Here is a 16,693-nt window from a genome sequence, read left to right on the forward strand (position 1 = left end):
CAATCAAAACACTCACTGCCATCAAGTTAACTTTGATTTATAGCAACCATATAAAACAGGGTAGAATCGCCCCTGTGGGTTTCCAAAACTGTTACTCTTCGTGGGAGTGGAAAGCCTCATCTTTCTCCCGTGGAGCAGCTGATGGTTTCCAACGGACAGTCTTATGGTTAGCAGCTGAACACATTTTCCACTATGCCCCCGGGGGTCCAAAAGAAGAAATATATAAATTTTTTTTACAGAAACAAAAGAAAACTGTAAGACACTACTACAAAACCAAAAGAAATCTACTTAAGTGGAAGACTAAACCATGTTCCTGGGTAGGAATTATGAAAATACCAATACCAACTACAGCAATCCACAAATATAAGGCAATTCTGATCCAGATCCCAGCAACATATTTTAAAGAGACAGAAAACTAATTAATAATTTTGTATGAAAAGAAAAGAGGTTGGGGAGGGAGGGAAAAAAAAAAAGAGGACCTGATGCAAGGGGCTTAAGTGGAGAGCAAATGCCTTGAGAATGATTGGGGCAGAGAATGTATGGATGTGCTTTATACAATTGATGTATGTATATGTATGGATTGTGGTAAGAGTTGTATGAGTCCCTAATAAAATGTAAAAGAAGAAAAGCGAAAAAAATGATTAGGGCAAAGACTGTACAGATGTGCTTTATACAATTGATGTATGTATATGTATGAACTGTGAAAAGAATTGTATGAGCCCCAATAAATTGTTAAAAAAAAAAAAAAAGAAAGAAAAGAAAAGAGGTCCAGGCTAAGCAACACACTACTAAAGAAAAAGAAGAAAGTAGAAGGCATCTCATTTCCAGTTTCAATACCTACTATTTTGCCACCATAGTCAGAATAGGTTGATACTGGTACAACGATAGATACATAGATCAATGGAACAAAAGTGAGAACCCAGAAGTAAATCTATCCACGTGCAGACAGCTGATCTTTGACAAAGGGTCAAATACACTAAATAGGGAAGAGATAATCTCTTTAACAAATGGTGCTAGCAAAATTGGATATCCGTTTCCAGAAGAATGAATCAGAGCCCATATCATACCATACACAAAAATGAACTCAAGATGGATCAAAGACATAAATGTGAGACCTGAGACTATAAAGATCACCAATGGAAAAATAGGGACAACTTTAGGGACCTTCATACATGATAAAAATCCAATATCAAACGTAATGAAAAACACAAACAGCAGATGACAATTAGCTGACTAGGACCTCTGAAAAATTAGACGTTTATGTGCATCAGTAGATTGTACCAAAAGAGTAAAAAGAGAACCCACAGACTGGGAAAATATTTTGGCGATGGCATATTGGACAAAGGACCAATCCTTAAAATTTATAGAATATCTCAACAAGTAAAAAATAAATAATCTAATTTTTAAATAGGCAGAAGAGAGAAAGATGAGGCTTTCTACTCCTGAAAAGATTTAGTCTTGGAAACTCACAGTTCCATTCTGTCCTATAGTCAGCATTGACTTGATGGCAGTGGAAGTGATGCTCTAGGGAGATGATTGATAATGTTCTCTAACACAAAATGACAATGATGTCTCTAAGGTGAACCAGAGACATATATAAACCATAAAAACATGACTGAATTTTGGTTTTACACTTAATTCTAGCCCGATTCTAAGAACAATTTCTTATGACGTGGCCCTTCTTGATGCTTGCCCTCGCAAAGAAATCACTAAAGATATGGGTACGATAGCAAAGTGTAATGACAAAACGAGATGGTACCCTGCTATCAGAAGGAATAGCATCTGGATTCTTAAAGGCTTGTCTTCAAACAAGCAGCCATCTAAGTGAATCATCGACTAAACCCACACGGAAAAAGCACAGTACCTTGAGTGATCCAAGGATTGTAAATAATATCTGACTCCAAAGGAGGGAATGGTATCAGAGCTTAAATTGTGAACGCCTGGTTTGCAGAAGGCTGTGGATGACAATGGACTCCCCAAACCCATTTGCAGAATCCACACAAGGATAAGCCTCCAGTGAATTCCCTCTGATCATACTTGAAGGGTGTGGATAACCTGGTTATAAGACAGAGAGCATTGTCGAGTCGATTATGGCAGACGTACTCAGGTTAAAATGTAGTATCTTACCATTTGATCTCTTTTGACCCATTTTATTTATTTATTTTTCATTTAATTAGCTTTTAATTTTTGAAAACTTTTAGATTTACTGAAAAAATTGCAAGGACAGTGCAAAGTGTTCCTGAATATCCTTCGACCCAACTTCCTGAAGAGCTTAACATCTTAAATTACCATAGTACACTATTGAACAGCGCCTTCCTGTTAGGTATGTGGTTACCTGTAATTAAGGGGGCTTGCATGCCCCTTAAGTGTATATAAGCCTTGGGTAGAAATATATTCTCTCTCTCTGGACAGGCCTGGCTGCTGAGATCCTGGCCGTCCCTGAGGCATCTTAAGAGGAACCGGATGATCCTGGCCAATACCTTATTCCAGTGTGTTTGCTATCCCTGAGGAGTTTCAGATCATCACCAGGGGAACAGACAGAAAGAGTGCCTACTGGGAAGTATTGGACGGTCCGTAATCAGAGAGTTGGAAGGATCCTTGTCTGGCTCAATAAATGGCATGGACATTACTGTGGAAGGAGTGCACTTTGTCACAGGTGGAAATGACCATCTGTGAAGTGACCCCCATGGGGGAGGGGAGGGGGAACACAGGGGCAACATCACGCGCATGCAGATAGGTCCCGGCAACAAGTGCATCATCAGTGTAAGTGCAGATGGGCCATCTCGAGGTGGAAGGACCCTTTTGGCTCGCGAAGCAGCTCGACCCACCTGGAGCCACAGCCGCACACAGGTGTGTGAATACTCAGTTTCCCTCCCTCCAAGACGCACCTAGATTTCCCCGCCCGTGTTTTGTTTTTTTCCTGAAAATATTTTATGATTCATTTTTTCCTTTCCTTCATATTATGTATTTTTACACTCTTATGTTTTATATTAAAATGGAAATGCTCTAGAGAACAATTTACCCAGACTGTAATTAAAACGATTCTTTTATTTGGGGAGGGGGGAATTACCATAGTACATTTGTTAAAATTAAGAAACTGACATTCATACATTACCTCCGGACCTTTTGATCCATTTTAAAGTTGTTGAAATACACGTGGCTGAAACTTCTAGTGAATCCCCTCTGAAAACACGGACCAGGGATGTGACGAGCCTTGCCATATCACAGAATGCATTAGAAAGTGGATTATTGCAGGTAAAGTTAGGTTAAAATGTAACATCTTATCATTTAATCTCCTTTTTATCCATTTTTAAATTGTTCTAGTTTTTAATATTTTCTTCTTTCTTTTTGATAGAGGTTTTATCTGTTTTACTTTGTTATTGTTGTTAGACTTTTTAAAAATGATTTTCTTACAAATGTGCTTGACACAATGGATGGATGGATTGTGATAAGAGTTGTACCAGCCCCCAATAAAATGATTAAAAAAAAAAAAAGAGGAGCTGATACAAAGAAAATGTTAGGAAATTATGGTGGCAACATATGTACAAATGTGCTTGATACAATTGGAGTATGGATTGTTTTAAGAACTGTAAGAGCCCCCAATAAAATGATTTATTTAAAAAATAATCATAATAAAATTAATTAATCCCTCATTTTAAAAAGATTTTCTGTGTATTAAATTCAAATAGGTAAAGCTATAGAGACAGTAATTGAATTAATAGCTCCTTGGAGGGTATGGCAGGGGAGATTAGATTGGGGGGAATGAGAAGCTAAAAATAATGAGTGCAGGAAAGAAGAAACTGTCCTAAGACTGATTGTAGGAATCATTGCACAACTCTTCTTGATATGATTGAGCTATTGAAGTGTATGATATATGAATTATATGACAACAAAACTGTTAAATAAATAAAATAGGCAGAGGAGATGAACAGACACTTCACCAAAAAAGAAATTCAGGACACAAAAAAACATAGGAAGAAATTATTGTGATCATGACCTATTTGAGATGTGCAAATCAAAGCAACAAATGCTGATGAAAGTACAGAGAGACTGAAACCCTCATATCCTGCTGGCGGAAGTGTAAAATGTGCAACCACTGTGGGAAGTAGTTTGGTGCTTCTTCAAAAATGGGGAAAGACCAGGAATTTCTTATTTATCCTAGAGAAATAAGAGCCATGACACGAATACATATATGAACACCCATGTTCATGGAAAGGCTATTAACAGTAGCAAAAAGATGGAAACAACCTAAATGTCCACCAGTGGAAGAATGGTTAAATAAACTTAGGTACAAACACCCAAAAAGAATAGTACATAACATTAAAAAATAACATGGAATCTGCTAAACATCTCATAACATGCATGAATCTGGAGGACACTATGCTAGGGGAAATTAGTCATTCACAAAAGAACAAATATTATATGAGACCACAATTATAAAAAATTTCAGAAAATATTCGCACACTACAATAAATATTCTTTGATGGTTCCCAGTGGGTGGGAAGGGCCTGGAAGAAGCAGAGATCTTGGGTGAGAAGGTAGACAAGAGTTAACAAGAGGGAAGGGAAGGAAATACACAATAAGAGGGAGGTTGGTGTGCATGTCTATGCAGGTTAAGACACCGGGAGCTTTTTGAGAGTTAAAGGCATGTCTCATGAGACAAACACTATTCACAATCCTGCAATAATGATGATCTACAAGTAGAAGCTTGGATAGGCAGAACAGGTATGGGAGGAACTGTGGTGTATACCTGGAAATGCATAAATTTGACATAGAATACTTGTATATGTGTATTTACCTTTGCTGCAAATATATCCATAAATGTGAGGGAAGCATACAGAGAACAAATTTATGAAAATTTAGACATAACCCAACATCTTGAGGGAAAGAGCCCCTAGGTCTGGGGAATCAGGATCACACTCTCAGGAACACCAAGATCAATTGGCATAACATTGCTCACAAATACAATATTCTACATCTTACTTTGGTGAGTAGCAATTGGGGTCTAAGGTGCAACTAATGGTTTCTTCCCATCCAGAGGAAACAGAGTAATAAAAATCAAAAGATGTGGATTAATGAACCATGAAAACATAAATCCCCACAACCTTAAGACTAAAAGAACTAGATGGTGCCTGGCTACTACTACCAATGGCTCTGAAAAGGATCACATTAGAAGGTCCAGGATATGACATGATCACTGAAAACAAATGGATGAATAAGCAAATGTGGTTAAGAAAGCTGATGGTGCACGGCTATCAAAATATATAGCATCTGGGGTCTTAAAGGCTTGAAGGTAAGCAAGTAGCCATCTAGCTCAGAAGCAACAAAGCCCTCATGGAAGAAGCATGCCAGCCTGTGTGACCATGAGGTGTCAAAGGGACCAGGGATCAGGCATCAAAGAACAAAATATCATATCATTGTGAATGAGGGGGAGTGCAGATTGGGGATCCAACAAGACCCATCTGTAGGCAACTGCACATCCCCTTACAGAAGGGTCTTGGGGAGGAGACAAGTCAGTCAGGGTGCAGTGTAGCAATGATGAAATATATAACTTTCCTGTAGTTCTTAAATGCTTTCTCACCCCCATTATCATGATCCCAATTCTACCTTACAAATCCAGCTAGACTAGAGGTTGTACACAGGTACAGATAGGAACTGGAAACACAGGAAATCCAGGACAGATGATACCAGTGCTGATGTGGTGATACCAGGAGGGTGGAGGGAAGGTGGGGTGGAAAGGGGGAACCGATTATAAGGATCTACATGTAACCTCCTCCCTGGGGGACGGACAACAGAAAAGTGGGTGAAGGGAGATGTCAAACAGAGTAAGACATGACAAAATAATAATAATTTATAAATTATCAAGGGTCCGTGAGGGAGTGGGGGGTGGGGATGGAGGGGAAAAAATGAGGAGCTGATGCCAAGGGCTCAAATAGAAAGCAAATGTTTTGAGAATGATGAGGGAAACAAGTGTACAAGAGTGCTTGACACATGGATGGATGTATGAATTGTGGTAAGAGTTATATAAGCCCCCAATAAAATGATTTTTTAATGATGATGGCAATGTATGTACAAATGTGCTTGACACAATGGATAGATTTGTGGATTGTGATAAGAGCTGTAAGAGCCCCCAATAAAATGATTTTTTAAAATATTCTGGGAGAAAGTGGGAGAAAAATAATCATAAAATATACCAGGCTTAGTGTTACAGCTCTTTTAGAATTTGTCTAGCAGGTTTTCTGGTTTTCCCAGAAAAACCCCACACACCCGTAAAACAGTTATTTAACAAATATATATATATATATATATATATACACATACCAGGCTTACTGGTCAGATTAAAAACTGGTGCGACACCTGAGGTCAAAAGTTTACTGTGCCAATGTGGCCGATAAACATATGTGGGGTTAATTGAAGGGCAGAGGGATAAATGACTCGGTGAGCCTCGCCTTCCTAATTCTCACGTCTCTTGCTTTCTGATGGTTGTACCAGGATGCATTTGCCTTAGACAGTTCCCTGCTTTAGTTGGGAAGGCTCACTTCCTGCAAGACATCTCTGAAGAGAAGCCACGTGGACCTACCCCGATGCAGCCCTGGGTGCTGGAGCACCCATGTGGAGACCCCTGCCAGTGCTGAGATGCTTACACGTTCACTGACTCAGCTTCCCTCCTGCAGTCGGCATTGTTGCATCTGTTTTGTAATGGAGGAGGACTTTGTGGATTGGTGTTGGACATATGAGTTAATGGGTTAATGTTCGCCTTGTGGGCTTGGGCAGCACTAGGTTGGGATGTTTTCTTGATGTGCACTTAACCTTTATATAAAACTCTCTTATACAAGAGTTTCTGTGGATTTTTTTCCTCTGAAGTACCCAGACTAACACACCACCCAAGACTATGACTCCATGTCGAATCTCTGTATTTCATGGTTACACTCCCACTCCCTTCCCATATCTGATGCCCAGCCAAGCATCTGCTCATGGACCACTATAGCAGTATTGTGAACATGATAGTATTTTTTCTCTGGTTCCTTTAAGTCTTGCATGCCTCCCAGTATCTTCCCTTGCCTCCATAAATTTTTTTTGTTGTTGTTGCAAACTTCCCTCTTATTGTGTATTGCCTTCCCCTATGCTCAAGTCAGTCTTTCACATCTGGAACTACATTCACTACATGTTGGAATAATCAACCAGTTATTTTCAGAAAAGCATTGAAGGGATTGCAATGGATAAGTTGAAACAAAAAGTGTATGAATTATTGAATGTAAATAATGATGTACTCTTTAAACTATCAACAAATTCACAATACAAAGTTTTAAAATAAAATCTCTATGCTTTTAAAAAAGAACTTTGGGTAAGAACAAAGTCATATATAAACTGAAAAAGAGGTTGGCATAGTGAAGTGGGAAGAAGTTTTTAAAGGTATTCACTACAGTGGGCCAATTAACCACCGAGCCACGTACATTCTCAAGATTTAGGGTTGGTTGGTCCGCCCAGTGAGGTCATGGAAGTTAGTGAATCCCATGAAGAAGCAAAAGAGAAAACACTACCAATATTGTCTAAGGAAGGATTAGCCATCAGAAAGGTTTTAAGTCATTTTTGTAGTGATCCATTAGTTAGGTGGGGATGCACTGGCTACCTAATACATGACCAAACATGGCCTTTTTATCTCTCCATCCTCCCTACTCTTACAATATTTCCTATTAAAGTAATATTTTGCTTTCATTATTACAACAATCTACTACATGTGTCTCATGTCTTCAAAATTAATCTTTTGAATCAACTCTGTAGCCAGTGATGATTTGTAAAAGCAAAACTGGCCATACTTCTCTGTTGTCAGCTGCTATGTTGTTGCTGTTAGGTGCTGCTGACTTGGTTTCAGCTCATAGCAACTCCATGTACAACAGAAATAAATACTGCCCAGCCTGTGCCATCCTCACAATCTTTGCCATGCTTCAGACCACTGTTACAGGGCTAGGTCGATCCCTCCTGCTGGGGGCCTTCCTCTTCATTTTGAAATCTCCACTTTACCAGTGGACTGGTCCCTCCTAATAACATGCCCAAAATACATAAAATGAAGTAACACCATCTGCCTTTCCAGGATGCATTTGGGCTGTATCACTTTCAATACAGATCTGCTTGTCCTTACGGCAGTCCATGGTGTATTCACTATTCTTCATGAATACCGTGATTCAATGGCACCAATTCTTCTTCAGTCTTCCGTATTCATTGTCCATTTCTCCCATGCACATGAAGCAAGGAAAGATTACCATGGTTTGATCAGGCGTACCTTAGTCCTCAGAGTGACATCTTTGCTCTTTAACACTTTAAAGAGATCTTTGTAGCAGATCTGCTGAATGCATTGCATCATTTGACTTCTTGACAGCTGCTTCGAGGGGCATTGATTGTAAATCCAGGTAAAATCAAATCTTTGACCATATCAATCTTTTCTGCATTTTTTATAATGTTGCTTATCAACTCAATTGTGAGGATTTTGGTTTTATTTATGTGAAGGTGCAATTCATACTGTAGGCTGTAGTCTTTGCTCTTCAGTAGTAGATGCTTCAAGACTTCTTAGCTTTAGCAAACAAGGTTATGTCTCTCCATTGTTGATGAGCTTTCTTCCACCAATGCTAATGCCTCATTCTTCATAGAGTCTAGCTTCTCAGATATGGTTTTTTCAGCATGCAGATTGACTAAATATGATGAAAGCAAACAATCTTGATGCATATCTTTCTTAGTATTGAACTTCCACAATATCTCCTTCTTCTGTTCAAATGACTGCCTCTTGGTCTATGAGCAGGTTCCATACGAGTACAATTAAGTATTGTAGAATTTTCATTCTTTGTAGTGTTATTAATAATCTGTCATGATCCACGTAGTTGAATACCTTTCCACAGTCAATAAGATACAAGTAAACATCTGGTACTGTTTGCCTTCAGTCAAGATCCATTTGACATCAGTGATGATAGCCCTCATGCTATATATGCTTCTGGATCTAGTCTGAATTCTGACAGCTCCCTGTTAATGTACTGCGCTAGCCATTTGTACATTTTATTCAGCAAAATCTTACTTACATGTAAGATTAATGATACTTTTAATAATTTCCTCATTTATGGAACCACTTTTCTTTGGAATTGGCCATTCAGCTGGCCAGGTAGCTGTCGTTCGTATTTCTTGGTCTAGACCGTGAGAGCTGCCAGCATAACAGCCATCTGTTGACTCATTCGGTATTCTGTCAATCCCTGGAGTCCTATTGTTCACCGATAACTTCAGTGCTGATTTGACTTCTCCCTTGAATACCATCAGTTCTTGGTCATAAGCTACTACGGAAATGATCGAATGTCAACCAATTATTCTGGCACAGTGATCCTGTGCATTACTTCCATCTTCTTTTGATGCTTCCTGCATCAGTCAATATTTTGCCCATAAAATCCTTCAATATTATAATTCAAGATCTGAATTTTTGTTCAGTTCTTTCATCTTGAGAAATGTGGAGTGTATTTATTCTTCTGACTTGGTTTTCTAACCCCAGGCCTTTGTACATTTCATTAGAATACTTTGTCTTCTAACACAGTGTAAGCCCAGAAGACTGCCCTTTAAATGTTCTATTCTGTTATTTTACTTCATTTCTTCTATTTGCTTTAGCTAATCTATGATTATGAGCAAATTTCAGAGCCTCCTCAGACACTCATTTTGGTCTTTCCCCCACCCCTGTCATTCAAATGACCTTTGTTGTTGTTAATTATTTATTTACCAAGAGAAACTACTCCTTAGCTCACAGTCATGTTTCATAATCCGGGGACAAAAGCCAGTGATGTTCATGAACTCTATCTGAAGAAACTATTATATTTCCATTCCACAATCACTTTTCACTTTGAAAGATATCTGCTTTCCAAATCTCCTCATCCCTCATGGAATAATAATTCCTGTAGAAATTTGCATATGCCTTCTTTCTCGATTCGGCAACTGCAAACTTACAGAAAGCTGCAACTCTCAAAGACATAATGAATGCTCCAACAATATGAGCCTGCAGATGCCCTGCCAGAAGGCCTCACATCTGAGGTTTTGCTAAAGCACTGGAAGACAAGGGGGCTCTTCTCCCTCGTCACAAATGTCCTTCCTGACTGATGGAGAAATGGATGGCCTCAAATGACCTTTTGCTTTCTTCATGCATAACGTCCTTGTCATCCCTCAACTTTCTTGGTAATTAATATTCAAATCTATTCTATAATTGGTCTGTAAAGTCATGTTTTCCAACCCTTGATCTATGTTATTGAGTTAGACTCCGCAATGCTGCTTTGAGGGGGCACATCTTCCCATTTGTGTTTTTAGTACCTTCCAACCTCAGGGGCCCATCTTCTGGCACTGTATGAGAAAAAATCCATTTCTATTCATGAGGTCTTCACCAGCCTTTCCCCACCCCACCCTCGGCAGTAACTTGCCAGATGCTCCTTCCTACTCTGTGTTAGTCCAAAAGCTTCCTGAAACCTGTCCACCATGCATGATCCTGCTAGTATTTGAAATACCAGTGTGGAATAGGTAGGTAACCTAATTGTGCCAACCAGGCCAATAGGAACATGTGGGATTAATCAGGTCGCAGTTTGATTGGAGGGCAGAGATAAATGGCTCAGCAAGGTCCGCCCCTCTCTCTCTTGCTCTCTGGGGATCGGACCAGCATGCCACTGATTTAACTAGTTCTCTGCCACAACTTGTGAGCTACACTACCTGTGGGACAAGCCAACCCATGGATCCTGTCGCTAGAGCTTGAGGTTCCTTTGAGACCTGCTTCGTCATGCTGCTGGTGTATACATTGCTTGAGCTTGAGGCTGGTGGATCCTGTTGTCTTGCATTGCTTGAGTTCAATATCTGGGCCTGCTTCACTAAGCTCCTGAGCTTCTGACTGTTGGTGACCTGCCCTGTTGTTTGCTGCCTGTGGGTGGACTCTACCTACTTTGCCTGAGGGAAGACTTAGCTGTCTGCTTCCTTGACCGTGGAACTGGCAGTCCTCCTGAATTGAAGGACTTCCAGTATATTAATTGTTCGAGCCCTCTGTACTGCTATGTGGACTAATTACCTGGTATATTCCTTCATGCTGTATAAATGCATATATTTATTTATAATATGTGTATATGTGTGTGTGTGTGTGTGTGTCCTGGTTTTGTTTCACTAGAGAACCCTGCGTAACACAGTGTAAACCCAGAAGACTAGCTTTAAATTTAGAATTCACTGATCTTCAGCATCCTGCCTGAGCAATTACTTGTGAAGGGCTGACCTCCTGCTTATTCTTGTCTCCATAATGCACTATGTGTGTGTGTGTGTGTGTTGGGGGTGGGAGGCTGGATGATGGTGGGTGTGATAGGTTTTATATCAACTTGAATGGTCCAGGATCCTTTCACAATATGATCTAACATAGTGTGATCAACTCCATGATGGGATCTTCTGTGACGCAGTCAAGCAGTTATGGAGAAAATAGACCTTCATCTGGTCACAGCCCTGATGTGATTGAGGGAGGCTTCATTCAGGGTGTAGCCTTCCCTGAGTATAAATTGACAATGCAGGCAAGTTAACTCACTCCGACTGCTGGATTTGTGTCTTTCATCTGGTTCATTGACCTGTCATATGGCCTGCCAACCACAGAAGCCATCGGCAAACTGGGTCCACCTTGGATTTGATTGAGCTCAGATTCATTCAGCTCTGCATCCACCAGCCAGTGACCTTCCCGTCTCATCTCCCTGCTTCCTGCAGCTACAGAAATCAGGAGAAGCCTTTAGCTTACATTTGATCCACAGATCCTTGAACAGGACTAGACTTACCCAATTGTGTGTGCAATTTCTTTTTTTTTTAATGTTTTATTAGGGGCTCATACAACTCTTATCACAGTCCATACATCCATCAAGTGTGTAAAGCACATCTGTACATTCATTGCCCTCATCATTTTCTTTTTTTTCTTTTTTTACATTTTATTAGGGACTCATACAACTCTTATCACAATCCATACAGATACATACATCAATTGTATAAAGCACATCCATACATTCCCTGCCCCAGTCTCAAAGCTTTTGCCCTCCACTTAAGCCCTTTGCATCAGGTCCTCTTTTTTTTCCCCTCCCTCCCCTATCCCCCCTCCCTCATGTGCCCTTAGTAATTTATACATCATTATTTTGCCATATCTTGCCCTATCCGGAGTCTCCCTCCCCCGCCTTCTCTGCCGTCCGTCTCCCAGGGAGGAGGTCACATGTGGATCCTTGTAATCAGTTCCCCCTTTCCAACCCACTCACCCTCCACTCTCCCAGCATCGCCCCTCACACCCTTGGTCCTGAAGGTATCATTGTGTGTGCCATTTCTTAATAGAAATCTCTTTCTATAGTGTCTGGGGTCTTAAAGGCTTGAAGGTGAACAAGCGGCCATCTAGCTCAGAAGCAACAAAGCCCACATGGAAGAAGAACACCAGCCTATGCGATCACGAGGTGCCAAAGGGACCAGGTATAAGGCATCATGCAAAATATATATATATACACACACCATAGTGAATGAAGGGGGAAGTGCAGAGTGGAGACCCAAAGCCCATTTGTCGGCCACTGGAGATCCCCTCACAGAGGGGTTTAGGAGAGGAGATGGGTCAGTCAGGGTGCGATGTAGTACCGATGAAGAACGCAGCTTTCCCCCAGATCCTGGATGCTTCCTCCCCACAACTACCATGATCCGAATTCTACCTTGCAGGACTGGATAGGGCAGAGGTTGTACACTGGTGCAGATAGGAGCTGGAGGCACAGGGAATCCAGGGTGGATGATACCTTCAGGATCAGGGTTGTGAGGGGAGATACTGGGAGAGTAGAGGGTGAGTGGGTTGGAAAGAGGGAACCAATTACAAGGATCCACATGTGACCTCCTCCCTGGGAGACGGACGGCAGAGAAGGCGGGGGAGGGAGACTCCGGATAGGGCAAGATATGACAAAATAACAATCTATAAATTATCAAGGGCTCATGAGGGAGGGGGGAGCAGGGAGGGAAAGGAAAAAAAAGAGGACCTGATGCAAAGGGCTTAAGTGGAGAGCAAATGCTTTGAAAATGATTAGGGCAAAGAATGTAAGGATGTGCTTTATACAATTGATGTATGTATGGATTGTGATAAGAGTTGTATGAGCCCCTAATAAAATGTAAAAAAAAAATGAAAAAGAAATCTCTTTCTATATACATATAAAAACAAGTATCATTGCTTTTGCTTCTCTGAAGAAACCAGTCTAACACAGTAGGGGAAGGGATTGTACACATACCTAAGCCTCTTTTACAGTCTCTACAAGCAGTGGCCCCAGGCCACTCTAGTAAAGAACCACACTGGTAATCCTGCCTGTCCCTGGGTAAAGATACCCAGGAAAGAATCCCACTCAATACTCAAGTCCTGTAAAAACAGTGTGAACTGTTTGAACTGCAAATTTGGGGATCTTGAATAATAGAACATGGTCTAGAAGAGAGAAGGAGTGACCTCCAGGAGTTCCCATGCTGTGGGAAACGATGAACCCAGAGGGTGGCCAAAGCAAGGTCTTCTAAGCATGGGACCTAGCACTGGAGCTGCTCTTTCCTGTGATGAACGAGGCTGCTTACATAATTTGTTTGCTTATTTTAAACAGGTTCCAACTAGATTTTGTTGCTTGTGTTCCAAGAAGTGACTGAATCTCTGTCTAATGTTCCCTTTCTGTTCACTAAGGAGACTGAACTGGTGCCTGGTGAGAGGGCTTCTTCATCAGCCTTCATGCCTGCCAATTGTGTTAGGAACAGGGAGGCAGAGTTTTTTCTTAGGTTCCCCTTTTAGTCATAAATTATTTGGGTGAATCACTTTGACTTTCCTATCTATCTTACTTTCAGGCTATACATTATAACTCCACTTAGTTATTTTGAGCTTAGTGGGCAGTCCCAAATCCTAAAATAGCCGTTTACTTCATTCTTGTGTCTTCTGGCACCATACACAGGCATCATATCAAAGTTTATGTGCCCTGCCTCCCATCTGATTTGGGAGTCCTCCAAAATGGGAAGGGTGTTCAGATGCTGGGCAGCCAGAAATGTCAAATATTTTCTACAACCCCATTAATCAGATCTTGAAGCAATCTCCCTGGGTGGAACCTCTGATCATCTCCTTTGGGAAGCCTTGAGATTTTCCTTCAGTAAAACACCTCAACTCCTTTCCCTCCCACCAACTTGGCTTGAAGCTACCTGTAGGGTGGTGAATTATTCACTGTGGCTCTTCTCTCCAAAGACTCTAACTCCCACCAAAAGACCTTTCTCTGCATGGGTCTGGTAGGAAGGTGGGGGAAGATACTGATGGGATTCACCTGTGAGTAATCAAGATTAGAATTCCCTGGCGTGCCATCCTGCTGTTTATAAAAGGAGTCCGCTGAGAAGCAGAAGTAGTGATATCATTACTAGCAAGAGTCAGGAGTATCATGGACTCCTTTGGACCTAAGATCCCTGTGCAGTGACTCTTCTGGATCTAGGTGACAGTTATAATATCAGAGGAGCAGAGGACAGAGTGATGGACTCCCAACCCACAGAGCAAGTTGAGTGCCTTGATTCAGGAGGCTGGCTTGCGGAGTAGGGTGCCTCTGGACACTTACTTTTGAGAAGTTAGAATTGCTGACCCATGAAAGTATAGTTAAGTAACTACAGGCTGAGTCGTACTGGAGTTGGGTGCATCTGGGCACTGAATTCAGGGAGTTTGGTTTGCTAACCCACAGGACTTAAGCTGAATGCCTTTGGGTTGAGTCTTATAGCACAGTGGTATACCCCTTTGGGCATCCATTAGCAGACTTGATAACATGTCCTGGTAGACAACTACCCTGAGCATTTCTCACTGGCATTACAACTTGTTAACTTTCTTAATAAACTTTTTAACCATGATTTTTTTCTGAGTTCTGTGTAGTCATTGCAATGAATATTAGGATCCAACAAAGTAAAAGAGAGAACATTAGTTTAGACATTATACTACCCATCACTATTCTCTCCAACCCTACAAAACATCGAGGGGAGTAATGACTTGTTTTGAACTATAATGTCAAATGCTGCTCTGAAAATACTACCCAACACAGGCCAGAGCTTCCTGCTAGACCTGCCTTAAAGCCTGCATATAGCTCGTTAAGAGAAAGCCTCAGGATGCTGATGTCTGGACTCGTTCCAGTTATCAGAGGAAACCAGCCTAACCCTGGGAAACACGTGTGTAAGTGAAATGTAGTCCAGCACTTGACACATCTACTCTTTCAGCCCTTACCTGTGATCTCCCACTTTTGAACCAAACTCATTTTTTAATACAATTTCACCCTTCTGTGTAGGCAGACTTATGTTAATAAAACCTATGGATTTTCTCTCATTTTCACTTTCCTTTTTTTCCCCAAACATTTTATTAGGGGCTCATACAACTCTTATCACAATCCATACATACATCAATTGTATAAAGCACATCTGTACATTCTTTGCCTTCATCATTTTCAAAGCATTTGCTCTCCACTTAAGCCCTTTGCATCAGGTCCTCTTTTTTCCCCTCCCTCCCTGCTCCCCCCTCCCTCATGAGCCCTTGATTATTTATAAATCATTATTTTGTCATATCTTGCCCTGTCTGACGTCTCCCTTTACCCCCTTTTCTGTTGTCCGTCCCCTAGGGAGGAGGTTACATGTAGATCCTTGTAATTGGTTCCCCCTTTCCAACCCACTCTCCCTCTACTCTCCCAGTATTGCCCCTCACACCCCTGGTCCTGAAGGTATCATCCACCCTGGATTCCCTGTGCCTCTAGCTCCTATCTGCACCAGTGTACAACCTCTGCCCTATCCAGTCCTGCAAGGTAGAATTTGCATCATGATAGGGTGGAGAGGGGAAGCATTTAGGAACTGGAGGAAAGCTGTATTTTTCATCGGTGCTACATCGCACCCTGACTGACCCATCTCCTCCCCTAAACCCCTCTGTAAGGGGTTCTCCAGTGGCCGACAAATGGGCTTTGGGTCTCCACTCTGAACTTCCCCCTTCATTCACTATGGTAAGATTTTTTTTTCTGATGATGTCTGACACCTGACCCCTTCGACACCTCGTGGTCGCACAGGCTGGTGTGCTTCTTCCATGTGGGCTTTGTTGCTTCTGAGCTAGATGGCCTCTTGTTCACTTTTCTAAGATGCCCTTAAAACCAGCATCAGCATGGGTCAGCAAGCCTGAATTAAGCAACTCACCAAACTTAGCAAGACTTTAAACACCCAAAAAGTTTCTAATCAGGGAGGAATTGGACTTCCTTTGGACCCGTAAACCAACTCTTCAAAAATTAGTGCCTTGAGTCTATCCTGACAATGCCAAGTTGCAACATTAGAGGAGTTTGCAATCCTGGGAGTAGAATTTTTCTTAAACAAGTGTTATGAATGTGTCTAATTTTCCATATTCTATGGAGTAGGAACAGTTGTTTAAAATGGAGATCAGCTCAGTGGCCTATCCTTTACTGAGATCAAACAAAATTACTGAAGTTATAAATGGGCAGCTTTAGGCCTGAGTCTCCTACATGGTCTATTATCATTGTTGCATTATGATGATTCTTTTTTTTTTTTCAGTTTCAAGAGACAGGAAAAGAAGATAAGCCCTCCCAAAAAGAGCAGTTTTACTTCATGTACAGCTGATTAGCAGTGCTCAATGTTAGTAGAAACTAGACTCATTCTCAATCTCCTTCCTTCTGCT

General features: G+C 41.2%; 1 non-coding gene across 1 annotated transcript; it reads left to right on the forward strand.

Moving 5' to 3' along the window:
• The first annotated feature begins 6,200 nt into the window (after positions 1-6,200).
• LOC142438307 (U7 small nuclear RNA) lies at positions 6,201-6,262 on the forward strand. The gene has a single exon (XR_012782708.1). It is a non-coding gene; the product is annotated as a U7 small nuclear RNA (small nuclear RNA).
• Positions 6,263-16,693: the final 10,431 nt, after the last annotated feature.

This window comes from Tenrec ecaudatus, chromosome 1, assembly GCF_050624435.1.
Source record: "Tenrec ecaudatus isolate mTenEca1 chromosome 1, mTenEca1.hap1, whole genome shotgun sequence".
NCBI lineage: Eukaryota > Metazoa > Chordata > Mammalia > Afrosoricida > Tenrecidae > Tenrec > Tenrec ecaudatus.